Genomic DNA, 15,178 nt, shown 5'->3' with positions numbered 1-15,178 from the left:
TCAGCGTAGGCAGCAAAACTAAATGTGTGGTCTTCAGCTGTAGGTGAGTGGTACGTACATATGTTCTCCCAGCACATCATACATGTGCTGTCTGCACTATCGGGACATTTTTTCAGTTTCCTACGGGGAGCACTCCTTCAGGTAAGAAGAGGCATGTGGTTTATGCATAATGGGCCACCAGCATTTTTCATTCACACTGTTCGAGGTGCACTGAATGATATCTACTATGGCCTATGGATAGGTGTGGCAGCACCATTTTATTGATTCGATAGGTTGCCATCTTCCCTCGACCTCAGACTTTCTATATGCAGCTCATCTATGTGGCACCGAAGTCTGTGAAAGTACAGAGAGAGAGAGAGAGAGAGAGAGAGAGAGAGAGAGAGAGAGAGAGAGAGAGAGGCGCAGGTCATATCCGTTCTCAAGTAGAGTCGTGCTCATAGATGTAGAACTTGACTGACAACATCTGTTGTAGAATTATGGACCGAGCGGTCTAAGGCGCTGCAGTCACGGACTGTGCGGCTGATCCCGGCGGAGGTTCGATTCCTCCCTCGGGCATGGGTGTGCGTGTTTGTCGTTACGATAATTTAGGTTAAGTAGTGTGTAAGCTTAGGGATTGATGATCTTAGCAGTAAAGTCCCATAAGATTTCACACACATTTGAACATTTTTTTTAACTGTGTGCCGGACCGAGACTCGAACTCGGGACCTTTGTCTTTCACGGGCAAGTGCTCTACCATCTGAGCTACCCAAACATTACTCACGCCCCGTCCTCACAGCTTTACTTCTGCCAGTACCTCGTCTCCTACTTTCCAGACTTTACAGAAGCACTCCTGTAAAGCTCTCCCCCAGGCTGTGGCTAAGCCATGTCTCTGCAATATCATTTCTTTCAGAAGAGCTAGTTCTGCAAGGTTCGCAGGAGAGCTTCTGTAAAGTTTGGAAGGTAGGAGCCGAGGTACTGGCAGAAGTAAAGCTGTGAGGACGGGGCGTGAGTCGTGCTTGAGTAGCTCAGATGGTAGCGCACTTGCTCGCGAAAGGCAAAGGTCCCGAGTTCGAGTCTCGTTTCGGCACACAGTTTTAGTCTGCCAGGAAGTTTCATATCAGCGCACACTCCGCTGCAGAGTGAAAATCTCATTCTGCTAACCATCCTTTCTTCCGAGAGATGGCTCACTGAAGTAGATATGGGGTGTAGCTATACCTGTAGTTTAAGTGGACCCTCAATACGCACTCGCTCTTTGACGGCGGGTGTGTTGCACCATGCACGTGTTTTGTCCCGTCACTCAAGCATAAGCGTGGAATAGCAGTCAGTTGACGTTTTGGGATTGCACACGCGGCTGGCGGATTTCGTGTGATTAGCGGGGCCCACTGCACTGACGGCCTACCCCCTCCAAAGCGACTTCCCCCTCCCCTCCCCAGAAAACTGTTTCCAGCCACGGCTCTGCGCTCTGCTTTGGCCGTCAGTCCGCTCACGACCGCCGCTCGCCTGCGACGAACTCCAACCCACAGGCAGGTGAGAAGCGCTCCACACCCCCCATCTCTGCGATCACCATTCTCACTATACGCTACAGTGGCGACATTCCGGCCGACAAATCAACATCACAAACAGTTTCATCTGCTGTTCTGTGTGGGCTATTACTTTGGACACCTGACGTGTTGCACAAAATGTAGCTGTAGCAGTACGTCGCGTTACAGTCAGGCGTATGCAGATAGCGAAACAAAAATCAGCTCTGTATAGCACTTACGATTATTTGTCGAACAGCTTATGAAAAAAGATTCATCATGCCGACGATAGGAACATATTTGTTTACATATTCCATACGCTCATGCTTGTGATGTGGCTTAAATTTCTCGCGAGAGGCGCATAAATGTCGAAGATCGCTTCGGAGCACGCCTTTTAAAAGATAAGTTTCTTTCTTCTAAAGAACTTCGCAAAATTCTAACTGAGGATGGCAGTAAGTGTTGTTCCGAAAGAGCTCTAAAGAAACGTATTCCAGAATTAATTCTTACCTATGCATTTATTTTATGTAGCAGAAGGCTGTAACAATGCTTTCCAACCTTTCTAAGATCATTAACCTTAAAACATTTTAGTTGTCAGCCAACACCCCTACAAAATGTACCCCTAAAGTTTAGACTGAACAAGTTCTCGAATTTTAATAATTTTTAAGGGTAAACAAAGGAAACGGGTATTTTATTAGAACCGCAAATAACGAATTACTGATACATCTGTTGCTGCAAAGTACTAATCGTAATTTTGACATTCAGTTTTATTTCGTCTTCATGCAAATCCTTCACCTTCATGCAAATTGTGGCAGTCGCTGCAAGAGAGGGTTTCTGCATTACGAGGTGATTTACTGTCAATGCTCAGAGAGCTTACGTTCCTAGATGAGTCTCCTATGTACATCTCGCGGAAAGACCATGAACGTGAAATTACAGAGATTCGAGCACACATGGAGGCCTACGTGCACTCGTTCTCCCTGCGAACTATTACAATTGGAAAGTACCCACTCAAAAAAAAGAAAAAAAGATTCGAACCTGCGAAAATAGCAGTCGCGCGGTTCCGGACTGAAGCGCCGAGAACCGCTCGGCCACCGCGGCCGGCTATCCTACCCACCAATCGTAAGGTAGCTTGTGGAGTATAGATTAGATGTAAAACTATATTCGTACTCCAAATTCATTCAGTTCCACCCTTCTGTTTTCATTGGTAACATACGCACCCTGTTGCGAATGGAGCCAACATTCTTAAATAATTCTTTAGCAATAATGGATATTCTCTACTAACTTTTCACCAAAAGACAAACAGGTTTGGTGCACCAAAAACTGTTTTCGACCGTGTTACCATCGTAGTGCCAAGAAGTTTTACTAATTTTACTTCGACTCGAAATTCGCTATCTGAGAATATTCATTCTTTCACTAAATATGGGTTTATAACTTAGACATTTGCTTGTCAATTTTCCAGACAAGGAACCTGTTGCTAATAGGTTTTATTACTAGTGAGTGCTGACTTATTTCACCTGCCAACGAACATTGTTCATTGTCTGCGTCGAGTATTACTACAGACTGCACTTTGCTGCCATATAAAAGGCAGGTGTCACTGCGCCGATTATAGTATACAATTTTGCACCTTTTTAAGTAATAAAATCCCTCTTTTAACATCCGTGATGCCAATTAAGGAGCTACGTGATTGAGAGGCAGCGGCTCCAGGGTGGAAACGTTAACAACCGCCGGGAGTGCGGTGTGCCGACCGCATACCTCATCCGTAGGTAACTCACTGAGGATGACACAACAGTCAGTCAACTAACGCGTGATCTTTAGGGGCTATTCGCCGAATTTACTTTCCTTTTTTATCAACATGTTGCATATCATGCCGCACCAAACGTTGATCGAAAAACGAACTCAGAAACTAGTTTGCACTCTAGCCTATGGATTTTCTTGCAGCGATCAATGGTTACCACATGTGTTGTTGATTGTTTTCCTCGTAAACGTGGTTTCGTCGGTGAATAATATTAATGGAAGCAAATGGCGATTGTCATTTAACGTATGACATAATTCAAGTCGTATGGCATGGTCACTAATGTGAACATTGTGGACACGCTGTACGTGAAACGGGTACAAGTTTTCCGCATGTAATGTTCGCCATCATATCTTCGTGGGACACTGATTCGTGCAGAAAGTCACCATGTGCGGGTAGCGGGACTAGCTGCGCCATTTGAACAATGCAGAGATTGTTGAACTACACGTTCTGAAGAAAACTGCGAACTTGAAAGAATACCTGTTTCACGAAATGTGCTCAAAACCGCGGTAAATTCTACGTTCAGGAGTTCGACATATCGGAAAGTGCCGAAGGTATCCTTAGACAGCAGCAGGAATACCACCACCGCAGAAACTGTAAACATACACCATTTACCTGCATATTCTTTATTAGTGTAAATGGCATTTTATTCAGCGCATGTACAGACGCAGTTAACCGATGCATCTGTCTGATATACTCTCAACCCCTCGCATTACTTTACTCACAGCACATCATGGATCCGTCCAAGGGCTAGTTTAATGGTAGAAAGACATTCCGACCAAAGACGGTAATGACGATATTTGGTTTGTGGCCGCTCAACTGCGCGGTTATCAGCGCCCTTACAAATTCGCAGGCCGGCCGGGGTGGCCGAGCGGTTCTAGGCGCTACAGTCTGGAACCGCGAGACCACTGCGGTCGCAGGTTCGAATCCTGCCTCGGGCATGAATGTGTGTGATGTCTTTAGGTTAGTTAGGTTTAAGTAGTTCTAAGTTCTAGGGGACTGATGACCTCAGAAGTTAAGTCCCATAGTGCTCAGAGCCATTTGAACCATTTGAACAAATTCCCAATCCTTTTAACATCCAGTGTCGCCACTTTCCCCAATGATGATGAAATGATGTGGACAACACAAACACGCAGTCACGGGCAAAAAAATCCCCGATCCGGTCGGGAATCGAACTGAGCAAAGAGAGCAAAAGGGTACGTTCGGCTAGAGTAAAACATCAAAGAAGTTGGGTGGGTGAGACACATACATGAGGGCCACTATGGCATAAAAACAAATGTGCACTAAATATGTTCTATCTCGAAAACTATTCGGAATAGGGCATATGTCCATATGAAGGTCTTTGCTTCAGATGAACACTCCTGTCGTATTCCTGAAAATTAACCATTCTTCCTGGGACACCCTGTACATTATGTTCGTCTATGACGACTTTTTCGGAGACAGAACGATTCCTATTCAGGAACAAATATGATTTCAGCAAGCACTGACTGCGCGAAACGCAACTTGCTTTGTTCGTTCACGATGTCCAGAAAGTGGCAAGGAGTGGAGCACAGGTTCATGCTGTGGTCCTTGACTTCCAGAAAGATCCGATACAGTTGGGCATCGCCAACAATTAAATAAATTACGTGTACACGGAGTATCCTAACAAACGTCCCATTGACGACATAGTTTTCGCCGCGACATTCTTGAATAAATGCTTCACGCACTTGTAGCCGTGTCAGATTTGTATTCAGACTTCTTCCGTAATTATTGTCAGTAGTTGTCTGTAGACCGTGCGTTACTTCATTTAGCAGGCCGAATTACGCCGTGGAGACGGCACAAGGTCACAGAACTTCCATATGCTACGAGAGACTATATCGATGTCTGTGATGCAAGAATATTGGCAGCGTTCTTGATTTCATGAGATGGTGCATGACTCACTGTCAGTTTATTTCTCAGTTACCTTTCACCATCAAGCGCCCGTTTCCATGTACCATTAAGAGTATTGTTGCTCTCCCGGTTGAAGTTGTTGCACCTTCCGACCTCAACGTCTATCCAATAAAATGCGGTGCGTTTCGTCACGGGATCGTTTACTCCGCGTGAGAGCGTTACGAAGATAAAAAAGAAAAAAAGAAAAAAACTCCTGTTGCAGACCCTACAAGAGGCGTTCTGCCTACGGAGAGGTGCACTGTTGAACATTCGAGAGCGTACGTTCCAACAAAATTCGGGCAACACGTTACTTTCCCCAATAGGCATCTAGCGAAATAACCACGACGAGAAAAGCAGAGAAATTAGAGCTCATACGGAGATATGCCAACAACCTTTCTCACTGGTCGTTCGTGAATGGATCAGGGATGGGATGATCAGATAGTGGTACCAGAAGTACCCTGGTACTTGCGGCGTATATATGTAAATTTAGAAGTAGTACCAGAAGTACCCTGGTACTTGCGGAGTTTTTATATATATATATATATATATATATATATATATATATATATATATATATATACACACGTTTAGACGTAAGCCTGATGACGACGGGACGCAGCGTTGCACTGACCCCTCGAGATACTGGAAGGGTTGGAAAGTCATTGTGAAACATAACCACCCAACAACCGTCCATAAATCACGTATGCTGGCTGGAACTAGGTCCAAGGGGTACATATTTCGCTAGATGGCGTCATAGATTTGCTCAGTCGGCGACCTGGGTGAGCACGCGAGCACCCTAATGTCGGCAGGGTGTTTCTCAAATCATGCCAACTTGATTTGGGAGCGACGAAGAACAGTACTGTCTTATTGAGGACACAAGATCTTCTCTGTTTCTATTAATACTCACGGTTAAGGGTACCAGACTGTAGAACATTTCTCAAGAATAGGTCGAACGAACGTTTTGTAAGTCGCTTCTTTCGTGCATGAATTACATTTCCTTAAGATTTTCCCAATGAATCTCAGCCTGGTATCTGGTTTTCCAACAATTTTTTTTATGAGATCATTCCATTTTAGGTCACTCCAAATGGTTATTCTTACGCATTTTATGGTAATTACTGTTTTCAGTGATTGTCGCCACAGTGGATTCGAACAGTACTGGGTTAACTTACATTTATTTAACTTCAGGATCAAATTCCTATCAATCGTCAATCTCCTTCAGGTCTTTCTGCATTTCTCTTCTTACTTCTTTCGGCGTTGCAACTTACCTATGGACAATAGCATCGTCCAGCAACTGCCTTCACTAGATCATTATTACATGCCAACGGACATGCTGCGACTGACACACCGCCCGTCGGATCACCGAAGTTAAGCACCGTCGGGCGTGGCTAACAGTCCTGGTCTTTCGTGCGGTGTCGGCAGTCGGGGTGTACTGAGCCCTTGTGAGAGCAATTGAGGAGCTACTTCACCGAGTAGTACCGGCTCCAGGTCACGAAAACTGTCAACGGCCGGGACAGCGGTGTGCTCACCCTACGCCACTCCACATACGTGTCCAGTAACACCTTCGGGTTGATGATGACACGGTGGTCGGTCGGTACCGTTGGGCCCTCAGAGGCCTGTTCGAACGGAGATTGAAGATCATAAATATAAATTATAAACAATACGCCCTTATAACACTACCTTCGGCTGCTTCCGGAGATACCTTGACACCTGTCGATTTTGTTACATTAACAGCATGTTGAGTTTTTTCTGCAAGGAAATCCTGATCACGATTTTTTTTTGGTCATCAGTCTACTGACTGGTTTGATGCGGCTCGCCACGAATTCCTTTCCTGTGCTAACCCCTTCATCTCAGAGTAGCACTTGCAACCTACGTCCTCAATTATTTGCTTGACTTATTCCAATCTCTGTCTTCCTCTACAGTTTTTGCCCTCTACACTCCCTCTAGTACCATGGCAGTCATTCCCTCATGTCTTAGCAGATGTCCTATCATCCTGTCCCTTCTCCTTATCAGTATTTTCCACATATTCCTTTCCTCTCCGATTCTGCGTAGAACCTCCTCATTCCTTACCTTATCAGTCCACCTAATTTTCAACATTCGTCTATAGCACCACATCGCAAATGCTTCGATTCTCTTCTGTTCCGGTTTTCCCACAGTCCATGTTTCACTACCATACAATGCTGTACTCCAGACGTACATCCTCAGAAATTTCTTCCTCAAGTTAAGGCCGGTATTTGATATTAGTAGACTTCTCTTGGCCAGAAATGCCTTTTTTGCCATAGCGAGTCTGCTTTTGATGTCCTCCTTGTTCCGTCCGTCATTGGTTATTTTACTGCCTAGGTAGCAGGATTCCTTAACTTCATTGACTTCGTGACTATCAGTCCTGATGTTAAGTTTCTCGCTGTTCTCATTTCTACTACTTCTCATTACCTTCGTCTGTCTCCGATTTACTCTCAAACCATACTGTGTACTCATTAGACTGTTCATTACGTTCAGCAGATCAGTTCAATCTTCTTCACTTTCACTCAGGATAGCAATGTCATCAGCGAATCGTATCATTGATATCCTTTCACCTTGTATTTTAATTCCACTCCTGAACCTTTCTTTTATTTCCATCATTGCATCCTCGATGTACAGATTGAAGAGTAGGGGCGAAAGGCTACAGCCTTGTCTTACACCCTTCTTAATACGAGCACTTCGTTCTTGATCGTCCACTCTTATTATTCCCTCTTGGTTGTTGTACATATTGTATATGACCCGTCTCTCCCTATAGCTTACCCCTACTTTTTTCAGAATCTCGAACAGCTTGCACCATTTTATATTGTCGAACGCTTTTTCCAGGTCGACAAATCCTATGAACGTGTCTTGATTTTTCTTTAGCCTTGCTTCCATTATTAGCCGTAACGTCAGAATTGCCTCTCTCGTCCCTTTACTTTTCCTAAAGCCAAACTGATCGTCACCTAGCGCACTCTCAATTTTCTTTTCCATTCTTCTGTATATTATTCTTGTAAGCAGCTTCGATGCATGATCTGTTAAGCTGATTGTGCGATAATTCTCGCACTTGTCAGCTCTTGCCGTCTTCGGAGTTGTGAGGATGAGGCTTTTCCGAAAGTCAGATGGTATGTCGCCAGCCTCATATATTCTACACACCAACATGAATAGTCGTTTTGTTGCCACTTCCCCCAATGATTTTAGAAATTCTGGTGGAATGTTATCTATCCCTTCTGCCTTATTTGACCGTAAGTCCTCCAAAGCTCTTTTAAATTCCAATTCTAATACTGGATTCCCTATCTCTTCTAAATCGACTCCTGTTTCTTCTTCTATCACATCAGACAAATCTTCACCCTCATAGAGGATTTCAATGTATTCTTTCCACCTATCTGCTCTCTCCTCTGCATTTAACAGTGGAATTCCCGTTGCACTCTTAATGTTACCACCGTTGTTTTCAATGTCACCAAAAGTTGTTTTGACTTTCCTGTATGCTGAGTCTGTCCTTCCGACAATCATATCTTTTTCGATGTCTTCACATTTTTCCTGCAGCCATTTCGTCTTAGCTTCCCTGCACTTCCTATCTATTTCATTCCTCAGCGACTTGTATTTCTGTATTCCTGATTTTCCCGGAACATGTTTGTGCTTCCTCCTTTCATCAATCAACTGAAGTATTTCTTCTGTTACCCATGGGTTCTTCGCAGCTACCTTCTTTGTACCTATGTTTTCCTTCCCAACTTCTGTGATGGCCCTTTTTAGAGATGTCCATTCCTCTTCAACTGTACTGTCTACTGCGCTATTCCTTATTGCTGTGTCTATAGCGTTAGAGAACTTCAAACGTATCTCGTCATTCCTTAGTACTTCCGTATCCCACTTCTTTGCGTATTGATTCTTCCTGACTAGTGTCTTGAACTTCAGCCTACTCTTCATCACTACTATATTGTGATCTGAGTCTATATCTGCTCCTGGGTACGCCTTACAATCCAGTATCTGATTTGGGAATCTCTGTCTGACCATGATGTAATCTAATTGAAATCTTCCCGTATCTCCCGGCCTTTTCCAAGTATACATCATCCTCATGTGATTCTTGAACAGGGTATTCGCTGTTACTAGCTGAAACTTGTTACAGAACTCAATTAGTCTTTCTCCTCTTTCATTCCTTGTCCCAAGCCCATATTCTCCTGTAACCTTTTCTTCTACTCCTTCCCCTACAACTGCATTCCAGACGCCCATGACTATTAGATTTTCGTCCCCCTTTACATACTGCATTACCCTTTCAATATCCTCATACACTTTCTCTATCTGTTCTTCAGCTTGCGACGTCGGCTTGTAAACCTGAACTATCGTTGTCGGTGTTGGTCTGCTGTCGATTCTGATTAGAACAACCCGGTCACTGGACTGTTCACAGTAACACACCCTCTGCCCTACCTTCCTATTCATAATGAATCCTACACCTGTTATACCATTTTCTGCTGCTGTTGATATTACCCGATACTCATCTGACCAGAAATCCTTGTCTTCCTTCCACTTCACTTCACTGACCCCTTCTATATCTAGATTGAGCCTTTGCATTTCCCTTTTCAGATTTTCTAGTTTCCCTACCACGTTCAAGCTTCTGACATTCCACGCCCCGACTCGTAGAACGTTATCCTTTCGTTGATTATTCAATCTTTTTCTCATGGTAACTCCCCCTTGGCAGTGACCGAGCGAGGTGGCACAGTGGTTAGCACACTGGACTCGCATTCGGGAGGACGACGGTTCAATCCCGTCTCCGGCCATCCTGATTTAGGTTTTCCGTGATTTCCCTAAATCGTTTCAGGCAAATGCCGGGATGGTTCCTTTGAAAGGGCACGGCCGATTTCCTTCCCAGTCCTTCCCTAACCCGAGCTTGCGCTCCGTCTCTAATGACCTCGTTGTCGACGGGACGTTAAACACTAACCACCACCACCACCACCCCTTGGCAGTCCCCTCCCGGAGATCCGAATGGGAGACTATTCCGGAATCTTTTGCCAATGGAGAGATCATCATGACACATCTTCAATTACAGGCCACATGTCATCTGGATACACGTTACGTGTCTTTAATGCAGTGGTTTCCATTTCCTTCTGCACCCTCATGTCGTTGATCATTGCTGATTCTTCCGCTTTTCTTTTTTAACGTATATAGACTTTTATTTACAAAATAACAATTTTCGTTTCACAAATACATTTTGCATTTTACTTGTAAAGACGAGTCAATCCATTCTTTCCTTGTATTTTCCTGTTACTGTACTGTTCAGGTAATTATTTCGTTTGGTGCTTTTTTTTGTAATATTTTTCGAGAGTCTGTCAGTCAGAGTTCGTTATTTGTTTCTTGCACTGTTTATTGTTGCGGTTTAACTTTTCTGAGTCTTTGTACACTACATTTGTACGTGTGGCAGAATGAATTTTGAGTAATCATTGATTGTATGATGTAGTTATTAACAGAGAATAATTAGTAGAAATAATTAGTAAAAAAAAGTTATTTTATGGAAATTTTACTTATTACTAGTTATGGTATTATTATTATTTCTATTATTTTGTAGATATTTTGAGTGGTGGATGTGCTCTATTCATTTTAAAATAATGTTGAGTTATTACTATCTTCTTATTAAATCTTCTGTTGGAAAACAAGGGGGAGGCATTTTAAGTTGGCTGTTGGAAACGAGACCTTAGTGGGACATGCACTAGGCATGAAATCAATTTGACAGTAATATTAACGAGTGTATCAGTTGTCAGCTGTTCTTTGATGAGTAAAGTGGTATCCAAGGGGGATCACTCGTGAGAAACTATCTTAACATATTAAACAATCCATGACAAAGGAAAAGGTCATTACTATTTTAGCGAATTCTTTAACCTATTGTTTTTTCTATTGAACAAAGAGCAGTACACTCGGAAGCATTATATAGTGCAATTGTAGAGCTAGTTTAATATAGATGTTGCGTGAGAGTAAGGAAGACTGAGAGGAGGAAACTGTTCGTGGTGGAAAGACAGACATATACGAGTATAAGCATGTGAGTAAGTAGTTTGTTGTACTCTTAGAACTGTAATAGTTTTGTGGTACTCACAGTTACACACACCTCTCGATTGCACACGATGGAGGGTAGAAAACAAAAAAACAAAAAACACAAAACTTTTACGCGTTCGATCACTTTTCACTGTCACTTCTTTTTTTTTTTAAATAAAAGCACTTTAGCACTTAAACACACGTATCACTGTTGGTGCTTTTGGGATGTGGGAGGACATCTGCGACTGCGACAAGGGCGTGGGGGGTTTGTGGCGGTGGGCGGCGGCGATGGCAACGGCAACGGCGGTGGCGGACACGTTACGTGGAGGCAGACAGGGCGTCCCTGAAGGCGGCGGTCAGCGGGATCTCCAGGAAGTTGTGGAAAGTCTGACGATATGTAGCGCGTTGTTTTGCCTTCTTGTGCTTTTCCCACAAGTCCGCGAGGAACTGCACGCTGTCTGACTGCTTTTTGGTAATGACTGCGTGTGCAGTCATGGCGAGTATCCACATCGTGGCCGTTCGTTTTGGCCTAGGGAACGGTTTCGCATCAGGGACGGTGAGAGCCGTGACTTGGATGCTTCTTAATTTCCCACCCCTAGGACAAGAGTGCCCTGAACCTCTATCCGCTCCTCCGCCCTCTTTGACAAGGCCGTTGGCAGAATGAGGCTGACTTCTTATGCCGGAAGTCTTCGGCCGCCAATGCTGATTATTTATCAAAATTTAGGCAGTGGCGGGGATCGAACCCGGGACCGAAGACGTTTTGATTATGAATCAAAGACGCTACCCCTAGGCCACGGGTACGATTACAAATACAATTCGTATTTTGTTCGCTAAACGACGGTATGAAACTTTATCGGATGCCTTGCGGAAGTCAAGGATCACAGCATCAACGTGGACGACTTCGTCTAGGACGCTTTATATTTCATAGACGAAAAAAGCGAGCTGAGTTTCGTAAGATCTCTGTTTGCGGAATCCATGTTGATTTTTGTAGAGGAGATTTTCGTTACGTAATAACGTCATAACGGATGGGCAAGACGGCACTGTGCCAACGGCCTTGCCACAGTGGTAACACCGATTCCCGTCTGATCACCGAAGTTAAGAGCTGTTGGGCTGGGCTAGCACTTGGATGGGTGACCATCCTGTCTGCTGAGCGCTGTTGGCAAGAGGGGTGCACTCAGCCCCTGTGAGGCAAACTGTGGAGCTACTTGATTGATAAGTAGCGGCTCCGGTCTTGTAAACTGACGTAGGGTCCGGAGAGCGGTGTGCTGACGCCATGCCCTTGCATATCCGCATCCAGTGACTCCTGTAGTTGAGGATGACACGGCGGCCGGTCGGTACCGTTGGGCCTTCATGGCCTATTCGAACGGAGTTTAGTTTTAGTTTTATGACGGCACTGTAATAAGGCAATCCCGGCTTGAGCTAAGTCTCTAATGACCTCATCGTCGACGAAATGTTCATCCCTAATTTTACTTTCTGTTTACGAAAAATGAGAGGAGAGGAGGGGAGGTAGGTGGAGGGGGGCAGCAATACGCTACTGGGTAGGTGTGTCAGTGTATTCTTGTTCAACGCAGTATCCCTTCCCCTACGCTCCCACATTCAATCGGCAAGCATTTTTTGATTGGGCAGAAGAAACCGAAACCTACCATAAATACGGACCACTTTTTTCGAGTAAGTCTTCCTATCTGTTTTTAACATGTGGGAGGAAGTGCTGTACTCCCGTCTGTCCCTCACTAGGAAGAAAGGGATATTAGGGTTTACCATTCCGTCTACGACAACTTCATCAGAGACGGAGTAGAAGCTTGAATCCGCGAGAGATGGGGAAGGGGATCGGTCGAGTCCCTTTAAAAGAGCGATCCCGGCAGTCGCGTTAACCGGTTGACGGAAATAACAGTAACAATCGGGGTGTTCCGACAGTGAGACTAATCCCGGTCCTCCAAAAAAGTTTCTTATCATTGCGCCACTTCGCTCGGAATAATTATTGAAAGATTGAAATCATTTGGTTCAAATGGATCTGAGCACCATGGGACTTATCTGATGAGGTCATCAGTCCCCTAGAACTTAGAACTACTTAACCCTAACCAACCTAACGACATCACACACATCCATGCCCGAGTCAGGATTCGAACCTGTGACCGTAGCAGTCGCGCAGTTCCAAACGGTAGCGCCTAGAACCGCTCGGCCATCACGGCCGGCGAAATATTTGGCATGGGAATTGATCCTAGATGCATCGAGCAAATGTGCATCCAATAGTACACTAACTAGTATTATGTATAGTTATTTTCTATATTGTTGGTCTCCCTTCCCTTTTTCTTAGCAATGACCATATATTTTGAGCATTGATCATGAGCGTGGGATCCTAATAAACTAGTATTGATAGAATGGAGAGAGAAGATCCAACGAAGAACGTTTCGTTCCGTCACGGGACCGTACACTGGAATGACAAGTCATGGGATAGCGATGTACAAATATACAGAAGGCGGTAGTATCGCGACCACAAGGTAGAAAAGGGCAGTGCATTGGCGGAGCTGTCATTTGCACTCAGATGGCTCGTGTGAATAGGTTTCTGGCGCGATTATGGCCGCACGACCGGAATTAACAGACTTTGAACGCGGAATGATAGGTGCAACTAAATGTATGGGACATTCCGTTTCGGAAACAGTTAAGGAATTTGTTATTCCGAGATCCACAGTGTCAAGAGTGTGCCGAGATAGCAAAAAATGGTTCAAAAGGCTCTGAGCACTATGGGACTTAACATCTGAGCTCATCAGTCCCCTAGACTTAGAACTAGTTAAACCTAACTAACCTAAGGACAGCACACACATCCGTGCCCGAGGCAGGATTCGAACCTGCGACCGTAGCCGCAGCGTGGTTCCGGACTGAAGCGCCTAGAACCGCTCGCCCACAACGGCCGGCGAGAAAACAAATTTCAGGCATTTCCTCTCACCACGGACAACGCAGTGGCCGACGGCCTTCACTTAGCGACCGAGATGTCAGTGCTAACAGGCAAACGACACTGCGTATGGAATAACCGTGGGACGCACGACGAACGTGTCCGTCAGGAAAATGCTGCAAAATTTGGCGTTAATAGGCTATGGCAACAGACCACCGGCGCGATTGCCTTTGCTAACATCACGGCATCGCCTACAGCGCCACTCCTGGGCGCGTGACCATTTCGGTTGGAGCCCAGACGACTGGAAACCGCGGCCTGGTCAGATGAGTCCTGATATTAGTTGGTAAGAGCTGATGTTAAGGCTCGAGTGTGTTGCAGACCCCACGAAACCATGGACCCAAGTTGCCAACAGGGCACTGTGTAAGCTGGTGGTCGCTCCATAATTGTGTCGTGGAATGCCCCATGCCTCTAGCTCCATCTATCATTCCCCGTTCAGTCCGCCCCCGGTAGCTGAGTGGTCAGCGCGGCAGACTGTCAATCCAAAGGGCCCGGGTTCGATTCCCGGCTGGGTCGGAGATTTTCTCCGCTCAGGGACTGGGTGTTGTGTTGTCCTAATCATCATCATTTCATCCCCATCGACGCGCAAGTCGCCGAAGTGGCGTCAAATCGAAAGACTTGCACCAGGCGAACGGTCTACCCGACGGGAGGCCTTCGTCACACGACATTTCCATTTCCATTCCCCGTTCAAAATCTGGTTACTTCACGAGGTGTGGCCATAATCGAGTCGGAAACCTATTCACATGAACCACCTGAGTACAAATAGCTTCGCTAATGCAGTGCCCTTTTTATACCTTGTGTACGCCATACTACCGCCATCTGTATATTTGCATGTCGCTATCCCATGACTTCATCATTTCAGAGTACGTCCCCTTGACGAAACGCGACGTTCATCGTTGCATCTTCACCATCCATTCTATTGATTCTACTTTTAAAGGATTCCAGGCTGATGGACAATACTATTGTATATGTTTGCATGGAAGTATTAATTCCTCTGGCCCGACTGAACCGGTCGTTGACTGAAAATGG

General features: G+C 45.1%; 1 protein-coding gene across 1 annotated transcript in view; it reads left to right on the top strand.

Annotated features, from left to right (window-relative positions):
• Positions 1-1,432: 1,432 nt before the first annotated feature.
• The window catches only part of LOC124789709 (acyl-CoA-binding protein homolog), a 130,459-nt gene continuing 116,713 nt past the window's right edge, over positions 1,433-15,178 (top strand). The window contains exon 1 of the mRNA XM_047257161.1: positions 1,433-1,506. The gene's annotated coding sequence lies outside the window, so the exon portion shown is untranslated. The remainder of the gene's footprint in view (positions 1,507-15,178) is intronic.

This window comes from Schistocerca piceifrons, chromosome 3 (assembly GCF_021461385.2).
Source record: "Schistocerca piceifrons isolate TAMUIC-IGC-003096 chromosome 3, iqSchPice1.1, whole genome shotgun sequence".
Classification (NCBI taxonomy): domain Eukaryota; kingdom Metazoa; phylum Arthropoda; class Insecta; order Orthoptera; family Acrididae; genus Schistocerca; species Schistocerca piceifrons.
This window is presented reverse-complemented; position numbering and strand designations above follow the sequence as displayed.